This window comes from Cupressus sempervirens, chromosome 10, assembly GCF_028749045.1.
Source record: "Cupressus sempervirens isolate cs-2001-9-10 chromosome 10, ASM2874904v1, whole genome shotgun sequence".
In the NCBI taxonomy this organism is placed as follows: domain Eukaryota; kingdom Viridiplantae; phylum Streptophyta; class Pinopsida; order Cupressales; family Cupressaceae; genus Cupressus; species Cupressus sempervirens.
Window position 1 is genome coordinate 454,026,550 of NC_143127.1, and position 11,939 is coordinate 454,038,488.

Genomic DNA, 11,939 nt, shown 5'->3' on the forward strand with positions numbered 1-11,939 from the left:
GTGACTAGAAAAATAGGGTAATGATCCGATCCCACCTAAACTTGAGCATTAAGTGCACATTTATAATTCAGGAACCACCCAAACAATATATTGTTTTCCTTACAAGTGATTAGTTTTTTTATTAGGTTCTTTGTGTGACTAATAACATGAATACTTGTATAAAGGAATATTTAATTGTCTATGATACAATATCTGCATACACTTCCATTAAATTATATAATTAATCTGATATGTACAATTTAACCCTTAACTTGAAATGACTAACCAAGGCTAAAGAAATATGATATAGCTATTTAAAATAAAAGAACTACATGAAATTACAAGGGTTGATGGTGAGAACTCTTCTCCCATATTCTCCCTAACCATTTAATTGAAGTGTTCCTCAACTTTTGTCTTCCCCTTAGTGTCCATCTCATCTAGCTTTGCAATTCATACAAATGCAAGTCCCCTGAAAAAAATGAATGAAACATCCATGTTATCATTTGAAAGGCCTTTGCTGAATACCCTAATAGCATTTATAATCAGTGATCTAAATTGCACTATGCATCTAGGTTTACTAAGCCAACAGCTAGATTGGGAAATACTCAATATGTAACTTTTTAAAAACTGAAAACAAAACTTTTGTAACTTTGTTGTCATTGAGGTCTATATGGTGCAAGCCTTTTTTTCAGCTTGCTCTGTTTACTAGCACCAATATTCTCCGCAAGAACATTGAGCCTGTTTAAAATTATGGAAACAGTTGGCATCTCTCACAATAATTTCTCTTGCTTAACCTTGGAAGTGAATGAAACATCCATGTTATCATTTGAAAGGCCTTTGTTGAATACCCTAACAGCATTTATAATAAGTGATCTAAATTGCACTATGCATCTAAGTTTACTAAGCCCACGGCTAGATTGGCAAATACTCAATATGTAACTTTTTAAAAACTGAAAACAAAACTTAACTTGATTGTTATTGAGGTCTGTATGGTGCAAGCCTTTTTTTCAGCTTGCTTTGTTTAATAGCACCAATATTCTCCACAAGAAGATTGAACCTTTTTAAAATTATGGAAACGGTTTGCATCTCTCACAATAATTTCTCTTGCTTAACCTTGGAAATGAATTTTTTCACAGTTTGGCAATCGGCACATATACAAAGATTCTTAAACAATCTAATAGTTGTTCCAAGGGGCGTTGTTTCAAGGGGCATATTTGGCAATTGCCAGCTTCTCACTGTGATAGCCGAGATATAACTCTTTTTTCCTCCACTTCCACGTCATTAAGTGATTATCTTAAACCTGGAAAAAAAACCTGCTGCCTCCATCTCCCAAGTCAGTTTCTCCAACATTGGATTGATCTAGATCTCTTCCGTTTGTGGTTGTGATCCATCTCATACACAAAAAGCATGTATAGTTTTATGGCCTTCAATCCAACTACATCCAGGGATCTTCTTGGTTCCTCTATCTTTCATCAATCTCCTTACCATTTGAGCCTCACCCCACCTGCCCACTTCTGCATAGATGTTTGAGAGAAGAACATAAGTCAAAACACTTTTAGGGTCCAAATAAAAAATTAGGGTTGCTGTAAATACTCCTAAGCTGTAATGATCCCATCTTTTGGCCTTCATGTTCTCCAAAATCTAAGTGGAGGATAAGAAAAATTAAAGTCATTCAATTAAAAATTAAAAGGCGACTTTGTATTAAAAGCTTCTAGGGTATGTATTAATTATTGGAAGGACGGAAGCCTCTCGTGATTTAATTAATTATTGCCAAGGAGGAATTTCTAAGGTATGCAATAATTATTGGAAGGAGGAAGCTTCTAGCTCTTGCAATTAATTAATGTTTAGTTCCTTCCAGAAGGATGAAGAAAAGGATAAATAAGGCTGAAAGTCTCATTGCTGATCATCAGATTATTGTATCGAATGATTATGACTTGCATTTGATAAGAGCTTGGATGTGTGAATCACACTCTTTTTTTGGCAATAGAGGACGTTCATTCTCTATTGTAACATTCTAGACGTCATTCCCTTAGGGTTTGGCCTTTGGAATACATCTCTTTGTAATTGATTGCAGCATTTTTAGAATTAATATAATTTCAGCAGTTGATTCAGCTTTTGGGCATTCCTGGGTGTCCATTACATAAGCCTATATTCATATGTGATCTACAAGAACCAAGAAAACACTTCCATACAACCACCACTGGTTTAACCGGCATTTTAATGATAAAATTTAGAATGTCCTCAAGATAGCCGGCTTGGCCAAGGAGGTCAACCATGCAAACATGGGTGTAATGTAATAATGGTTACTCATGTGATTGAAGCTAAGTCACAAGATTCGGCGAATATCAAGCTTGATATTCGGATATTGCCGAATTTGAAACTTGCCTTAAAATTTCATTCAAATCTGCCATTCATTCGACTGCCAAAAACGGACTTCGTCAAGTAAATTTAGAAATTGCCGGCAGAGTTTGTAGGGTATTGTCGAGCAAAAACGCCTATAAAATCCTATGCAAATAAGAAGAAAATCCAATGCAAATGAGGAGTTTGTTGAGGCTGCGTTTTCTGAAACGTTTGTCCAGCGACATTTTTTGTTGAAGCGGCATTTAACTCCTCTCCTACATCCTGTGTTCATCGTTGTTTTCCCTCTCCTAGCCTGGGTGAACGTCTGAACCCCTCTCGTGCCTGCCTGGGTGAACGTCTGAACCCTTGTCGTGCCCGCCTTGAACGTCCTGCGATATATCCAATTTTTTGCAATTTCAATAGTAACAACTTTGTAATAATATGATCCAATTTTTCGCAATTTCAATAGTTGTTATTTGTAATAATATGATCTAGTTTTATTTGTAGATTTATAACTTTGTAATAATATGTATAAGTTTTTATTTTCAATAGGTATTAAGTTTATATTTAGTTTTGTTTTTTTAATATATTTTTTAGATATAAAATTTGTATATAGTTTTTTATTAATATAATTTGTATAAAAAAATTATTTCATTTTATATAATTTTTTATTAATATAATTTGTATAAAAAATTTATTTCATTTTATATAGTTTATAAAAAATTTAATCTTTTTATAATTCTTTGTAATCTATTTTGTAATAGTTAATTCAATATTTGATTTATTTTTTAAAATTGACTTAAAATAGTGATATATTAATTTGTAATTAACATAATTTGGAAAACTTTTAAAATATTAGAGTTTAGAGTCGATTAGATATATATTAATATGTTTACTTTATTTTGCTTTGTAAGTTTATAATTTTTATTATAATTTAATAAATAAATAGATATATTATATTATGTTTAGTAAATGTATATTTCAATTTTTAAATAATATAATTATTAGTTTAAATAATATAATTATTAGTGTAAAAAGTTGAACTTTAACATGTTTAATTCTAAATTAACATTTTTAAATTATTTATTGAATTATTTTGTTTTAAAGTTTGAAATAATAATATATTATTTTGTTTTTTATTTTATAGATTGTAATATGGCTTCCCACAAATCAACTTCGGAGGCGTGAAACATGTGACTCAAAACGGTCCTAATAAAGCTCAGTGTAACTTGTGTCCGAAAGTTATTACTGGAAGTTTAACAAGGGTCATGGATCACTTGCTTGGTATTACAGCAGGTAAAGGTGGGGGTGTTACTGCATGTCCAGGTGTGACCAAGAGCTTAGGGCGATTTTAGAGAAAGAGCATTCGTCTTCTATTGCTCAAAAGATGAAGAAGGCACAAAAGAAACAAAGAATTGAAGACGTCTCTAGATTCACATCAACTATACCATCATCTTCATGTCTACCTCAGGTTGTAAAGGCAACAAAAGAGAGCGGAACTCTGAATAGCTTTTGGAAACCATGTAAGAAACAAGTAGTTGATGATTTACTAGCTGATTTATTCTATACTAGTGCAATTCCTTTCAATGTAGCTAGAAATCCACTTTATCGTGTTGTATTTCAAAAGGCTGGAGAGTTTGGCAAAGGGTACATACCTCCTCCTTCTGAGGCTTTGAGAACAACTCTCTTAGAGAGGTCAAAAGATAGAGTGACTGATAAATTAGATGTGGTCAAAGCCTCTTGGAAGGCAACAGAGTGCACTATATTGAGTGATGGATGGTCGGATATCTGTCAAAGACCATTGATTAATGTTTTAGTGTCTTGTCCTGAAGGTGTTGTATTCTTGAAGGTTATTGACACTATGAATCATAAAAAAACTTCTGAATATATATTTCAGATATTAGAAGAAGCAATTCTTGAAGTAGGGGTTGCAAATGTGGTTCAAGTGGTTACTGATAGTGCAGCAAATTGTGTGGGAGCTGGCAAGCTGATTGTAGAGAAGTACCCAAAAATTTATTGGAGTCCATGTGCAGCTCATTGTTTGGATTTGTTGCTTCATGATTTGGCAAAATTCCCTTGGATACATGAAGTAATTCATAGAGGAAGAGAAGTTGTGAATTTCATACGAAATCATCGTCTCACATTGAGCCTTTACAGGCAGCATGCATCTAGAGAGTTGTTGAGGCCTTGTGATACAAGATTTGCTTCATTTTATATCACTTTGAGATGAGTGGTTGAAAAGAAAGCGGCTTTAAGATTTGTAATTTGTTCCAATGAGTGGGAAAATTCAACTCTCTCAAAAAGTGGTAAGGGGAAGATGATAGAGCAAATTGTTTTAAATAGTAGCTTTTGGGAAAGTGGGGCAAAGGTTTTAAATATATGTAGTCCAATTGTTGACGTGCTCCGCATGGTTGATGGTGACACTCCTTGCCTTGGAATGCTTTATGAAAGCATGGACCGTTGCAAGGAAGCTATTCAGAGAGCACTAAATAATGTGGAAGCAGAGTACATAGAGATATGGGAGACTATTGATTCAAGATGGAAAATGATGCACACTCCTTTACATGCAGCAGCTTGCTATTTGGAGCCTAAACTATTTCACATTGATAGACAAGGTGATGCTGAAATTATGGCAGGGTTTTATGAAGCCATTAGTAGATTTGAACCAGATCCAACAATTGCATCTCTAATTAGAGAACAATGTTGGAAATACATAAAAGCAGAAGGGATGTTTGGAATAGCAGCAGCCAAATATGATATGACACGAGATGAGGTACCTAGTTATAGATGGTGGATGAGCTATGGGGCAGAAACTCCTGAACTTCAGCGATTTGCCATTCGAATTTTGAGTCAAGGAGCAAGTTCATCAGCTTGTGAGAGAAATTGGAGTTGCTTTGACCACATCCATTCCAAAAAGAGGAACAAGTTGTTGTCTGGAAAGTTGGGAGATCTTGTCTATGTTCGCAGCAATTTAAAATTGCTTATGAACAAATCAACAAATGAGTCATCTTCACAACAACAGACTTTGGAAGACATAGCAGTACCAGACGCAGATGAGCCTGACTTTTTTGAGGAAGAATTGGGTAGTGATACTGATGATGATACTACACCATCTGAGCCAAGTGCTCTTGATGACTTCGAGCTTTCTTGAAGCTATGAAGTCTTGACTTTTGATTGAAAATATCTTTGCTATTGTGATTTCACATGTTTCTTATGTTTTGTACTTAATAAATGCCTCATCAGGGTTATGAAGTTGTGAGATCTATTTAGCAATTTTTACTATTTTGATAATTGATAAGATATATTACATACATCTAGAAAATAATTAAAATTGTATAAGGCGAATTTGATTCGAATTTTTTTCCGAATTTTTACTCTTTCCCGAACTTCATTCGAATTTTATAGTTGCCGAACTCGAATTCGAATTCGAACCTTGTGACTTAGGATTGAAGTATGTACGGCCATCATTAACTAAACCTGCATGGCTGCATGCATATAGAGCACAAGTAAAGCTTACAACATCAGGATGTGTTCCAGAGTGCTTCATCAATTCAAAGTTTCTGAAAGCACTATTGCAAAATCCATTTTGTGCATATCCTACAACCACGGCATTCCATTAGACCACATTTCTATAAGGCATTTTACCAAATACTTGATGTGCCTTGTCTATGCCTTCACATTTTGCATACATATCAACCAGAGCAATCAAAACTCCCGCATCTGACATATTTCCATTTTCAATTATGTTTTGATGAATGTCCATACCCTGTTCCAAAACTCCCATGTTGGCACAGGCTGAAAGGATACTGGCAAAGGTTGTAGAGTCTGGCTTTACACCTGCCAATTGCATTTGGGTAAAAGTTTTTAAAGCCTTTTCAACCGATCCATTTTTTATATATCCTGCAATCATTTCAGTCTAGGAGACCACGTCTTGTTGAGGCAATCTGTCAAACAGTTCAAGCGCTTTGTCTATTCTTCCACATTTTGGATACATGTCAACTACTAGGGCACTTGCAACTACATCTGACGACAATCTGTTTTCAATTATACTTTGATGGATGTCCATACCCTGTTCTAAAGCTCCAGTTTGAGCACAGGCAGGAAGGATGATGGCAAAGGTTGAGGAGTCCGCCTTTGCAGTTGCCAGTTGCATTTGCTTAAAAAATCTGAAGGCCTTTTCAACATAACCACTTTGTGCATTTGCAGCAATCATAACATCCCATGAAACCACATTTTTTTGATGCATTTTATCAAACAACTTATATTCCTTGTTTATGTTCCCACATTTTAAATACATGTCTACCAGGGCACTTGCCACTACAACATCTGCGGGAGAAATCCCCCTTCCGTGTCGCTCCAATGTATATCCATACCCTGTTCTAAACCTCCCATTTTGGCACAAGCTGGGAGAATAGTTGTAAAGGTTGTGGAATCTGGCTTTACACCTGTCAGCTGCATTTGTTTGAAAATTTCTGAAGCCTTGTCAAAAAATCCATTATGTGCATATACTGCAATCATGGCATTCCACGAGACCACATTTCTCCTAGGCATTTTGTCAAACACTTCAGTTGCTCTTTTTGCGCTTCCACATTTTGCAAACATGTCTACCATAGCACTAGCAACTACTATATCTGACAAAACCCCCCCTTCTGTAATGCATTGATGAAATGCCAAACACTGGTCCAGAGTTCCCATTTTGCCCAAGGCTGGGTGGACGCTCACAAAGGTCGTGGAGTCTGGCTTTACACCTGCTAATTGCATTTGCTTTAAAGTTTCTGAAGCCTTCTCCAAAAATCCATTTTGTGCCTACGATCATTGCAGTCCACGAGACCCCATCTCTTTCAGGCATTCTATGAAACACTTCACGCACCTTCTCTATGCTTCCACATTTCACATGCATATCTACCAGCGCACTTGCAACTGAAACATTTGAAAGAAATCCGCATTCAATTATGCATTGATGGATGTCCATGCCCTGTTCCAGAGCTCCAATTTGAGCACAGGCTCGGAAGATGGAGGAAAAGGTCGAAGAGTCTGGCTTTACATCTGCCAGCTGCACTTTCTTAAATGTTTCCAAGGCCTTTTCAACAAATTCATTTTGTGAATATCCCACAATCATTGCAGTCCATGATACCATATTTCTCTGAGGCATTTCATCAAACAGATAATCTACACTCTTGTGAAGATAAGAGATTCCTTCTTTTCATATCTAAACATAATTTTTAGGTTATTTAATTTTCATTTATAGACTAAAATTAAATAGAATGAAATAAAATACAATCAATATTTGTGAACTCGAAACAGATGCAAAAGAATATTTAATCATATATAATACAATATCTACACGCACTTGCATAAAATTACACAATCAATCTGGTACAATTTGGTCTTCAAGCTCAAATGACCAACCAAGGCCAAAGAAAAATGATGAAATGATTCAAAATAAAAGAACTGCATGAAGTTACAAGGGTTGATTGTGAGCCGTCTTCCCTCCATTTTCTGCTGGTCAAGAATATCTATTTAATTTAAGTGTTCCTCAACTTTTGTCTTCCCCTTAGTCTCCATCTCCTCCAGCTTTCCAATCCATACACAAATGCAGGTCCCCTGAAAAAATGAATGAAACATCCATGTTATCACATGAAAGGCCTTTGATGAATACCCTAACAGCATATATAATCAGTGATCTAAAATTGTACTATGCATCTAAATTTCCTAAGCAAACAGCTAGATTGGCAAATACTCAAAATGTAACTTTTAAAAAACTGAAAAGAAAACTTTGTAACTTCATTGTCATTGAGGTCTGTATGGTGCAAGCCTTTTTTCAGCTTGCTTGGTTTATTATCACCAATATTCTCCACAAGAACAGTGATCCTGTTTAAAATGAGGGAAACGGTTTGCATCTCTCAGAATAATTTCTCTTGCTATAACCTTGGAAATGAATTTTCTCACAGTGTGGCAATCAGCACATACACGAAGATTCTTATAAAATTCTAATAGTTGTTCCAAGGGGCGTATTTGGCAATTGCCAGCTTCTCACTGTGATGGCAGAGAAATAACTCTTTTTCCCTCCACTTCCATGTCATTAAGTGATTGTCTTGAATCTGGAAAAACCCTGCTGCTTTCATCTCCCAATCCAGTTTCTCATACACAAAAAGCATGTACCGTTTTATGGCCTTCAATCCAACTACATCCAGGGATCTTCTTGATTCCTCTATCTTTCATCAATCTCCTTACCATTTGAGCCTCACCCCACCTGCCCACTTCCGCATAGATGTTTGAGAGAAGAACATATGTCGCAACACTTTCAGGGTCCAAATCAAAAATTAGGGTTGCTGTAAATACTCCTAAGCCTATATTCATATGTAATCTGCAAGAACCGAGAAAACACATCCATACAGCCACCAATGGTTTAACAGGCATTTTAATGATAAAATTTAGGGTGTCCTCAAGATAGCCAGCACGGCCAAGGAGGTCAACCATGCAAATATAATGATCAACCATGGGTGTAATGTAATAATGGTTACTCATGTGGTTGAAGTGTGTACAGCCCTCGTTAACTAAACCTGCATGGCTGCATGCATATAGAACACAAGTAAAGCTTACAACATCAGGATATGTTCCAGAGTTCTTCATCAATTCAAAGATTCTGAGAGCATTGTCGCACAATCCATTTTGTGCATATCCTGCAACCATGGCATTCCATGAGACCACATTTCTATGAGGCATTTTGTCAAATACTTGGCACGCCTTGTCCATGCTTCCACATTTTGCATACATATCAACCAGGGCATTCAAAACTCCCGCATCTGACATATTTCCATTTTCAATTATGTTTTGATGAATGTTAATACCCTGTTCCAAAACTCCCATACTGGCACAGGCTGGAAGGACACTGGCAAAGGTTGTAGAGTCTGGCTTTACACCTGCCAATTGCATTTGGGTAAAAGTTTTTAGAGCCTTTTCAACCAATCCATTTTGTATATATCCTACAATCATTGCAGTCCAGGAGACCACGTCTCGTTGAGGCAATCTGTCAAACAGTTCGCGCGCTTTGTCTATTCTTCCACATTTTGCATACATGTCGACTAGGGCACTTGCAACTACAACATCTGACGACAACCCGTTTTCAGTTATACTTTGATGGATGTCCATACCCTGTTCCAAACCTCCAATTTGAGCACAGGCAGGAAGGATGCTGGCAAAGGTTGAGGAGTCCGCCTTTGCAGTTGCCAGTTGCATTTGCTTAAAAAATCTGAAGGCCTTTTCAACATAACCACTTCGTGCATTTGCAGCAATCATAACATTCCATGAAACCACATTTTTTTGAGGCATTTTGTCAAACAACTTATATGCCTTGTTTATGTTCCCACATTTTGCATACATGTCTATCAGGGCACTTGCCACTACAACATCTGCGAAAAATCCCTCTTCCATGATGCTTCGATGTATATCCATACCCTGTTCTAAACCTCCTATTTTGGCACAGGGTGGGAGAATAGTTGCAAAGGTTGTGGAATCTGGTTTTGCACCTGTCAGCTGCATTTGTTTGAAAATTTCTAAAGCCTTGTCAACAAATCCATTATGCGCATATCCGGCAATCATGGCATTCCAAGAGACCACATTTCTCCTAGGCATTTTGTTAAACACTTCACTTGCTTTTTCTGTGCATCCACATTTTGCAAACATGTCTACCACTGCACTAACAACTACAAGATCTGACAAAAACCCTCCTTCCGTAATGCTTTGATGAAATTCCATACACTGGTCCAGAGTTCCCATTTTGCCAAAGGCTGGGAGGATGCTGGCAAAGGTTGTGGAGTCTGGCTTTACACCTGCTAATTGCATTTGCTTGAAAGTTTCTAAAGCCTTCTGCAAAAATCCATTTTGTGTGTATCCTACAATCATTGCCGTCCATGAGATCACATCTCTTTCAGGCATTCCGTGAAACACTTTGCGCGCCTTCTCTATGCTTCCACATTTCACATACATGTCTACCAGCGCACTTGCAACGGAAACATTTGATAACAATCCACATTCAATTATGCATTGATGGATGTACGTGCCCTGTTCCAGAGCTCCAATTTGAGCACAGGCTCGGAGGATGGAGGAAAAGGTCAAAGAGTCTGGCTTTACATCTGCGAGCTGCATTTTGTTAAATGTTTCCAAGGCTTTTTCAACAAATCCATTTTGTGAATATCCCACAATCATTGCAGTCCATGAAACCATATTTCTCTGAGGCATTGTGTCAAACAGTTCACGTGCTTTGTCCATGCTTCCACATTTTGCATACATGTCCACCAGGGCACTTGCAACTACAACATCGGAGGAAAATCCCGCCTCCTTTATACTCTGATGGATGTGTATACCGTGTTCCAAAGCTCCTATTTTAGCACAGGCTGGAAGTATGCTTGCAAATGTGAACTGATCGGGTTGGAAACCTGTTAGTTGCATTTGATGAAAAAGTGTGAGTGAGTCGTGAGGAAAACCATGACTCTGGTATGCTGCAATGATCATATTCCATGAGACTTTGTCTCGGTCTTTCATGTAGTTAAACACTTTACGAGCATCCATCAAATTTCCGCACTTGGCATACATGTTAATAATCAACTTGCTCTGAAAACCCCGGGAAGCCATGAAAGAATGCACTTCATTCCCTTGTAAAATCGCGTTTTTGAGAATGCGGATCTGAAGTAATTGAAGATTTGTAGTGGATGGCATCGACTTTTTATGATTGTAATTGGAGCGTAGAAAATGTGCAGATTCATAGAGTGACGTTGGCAATGGTAGACCATCGTTGCAGGATAAACGTCTCGAGCGAGGCGTATAATGCATCAATCATTCCTCCTCACTGAGCCTGCCTCTTGCTTTGCTTTAATGTCAAATTTATGTTGTATTTGCCCTTCAAATGAATTTACCCTAGTGAAACACAATAACAAATTAGAATATTTAATCAAATTCTTGACATTCTTAACATAGTTTACAGATTTGTATTTGCCCTTAGTTGAATTGTCAAACTTAAATAGTGATAAATTCTTAATTCTTAGATAGTTTTTTTAAAAGTTCATTTAAATTATAGTTCTGATTTCTTATGTTAGTTTATTTGGTTGAAAAGAACTATCAAATAAAAGTTATGACATCTAAGTTCTTTTTATTTGTTAGTTTATTTGGTTGAAAAGAACTATCAAATAAAAGTTATGACATCTAAGTTCTTTTTATTTGTTGGTATGAGAGATTTGTTCTACATTTAAAGCATTATAAGATGTTATTTATTTTTTGTCAAGTTGTTCAGAAATTGTCACACTAGTCCTCTCAATTTGACTTAGGCTCCTTTACTTTCACAATATCTCGAATGGTTTTGTGCTAGATTAACCTAAGTTGATAGCAACCAATTTGAAATTGCAATATAGGTGGATATAAGAAGGATGGTATTTTTAGACACATTATAATTTCTTGGATGCATTCTCAACATCTATTTTACATTGAATCCACCATGGAATATTTGGCCTCAGAATTTTGATATACCAATTTATTATCATTTCAAATTCTTGGATTTCAAAGACTATGACAAAAATATGAAAATGAAGTATGATTGGTTGTCATAACCCACTTTTCCAGTCTTA

At 36.4% G+C, this 11,939-nt stretch overlaps 1 pseudogene across 1 annotated transcript; it reads right to left on the reverse strand.

The window, feature by feature from the left end:
• Positions 1–1,068: 1,068 nt before the first annotated feature.
• On the reverse strand, positions 1,069–11,241 carry LOC149534655 (pentatricopeptide repeat-containing protein At1g74600, chloroplastic-like; annotated as a pseudogene). The gene is made up of 6 exons (XR_016357551.1): positions 8,464–11,241; positions 7,190–7,462; positions 5,752–7,125; positions 4,086–4,107; positions 2,120–2,265; positions 1,069–1,574 (listed from the first exon to the last, which is right to left on the reverse strand). The product of XR_016357551.1 is annotated as a pentatricopeptide repeat-containing protein At1g74600, chloroplastic-like (transcript).
• Between the last annotated feature and the right edge of the window lie 698 nt (positions 11,242–11,939).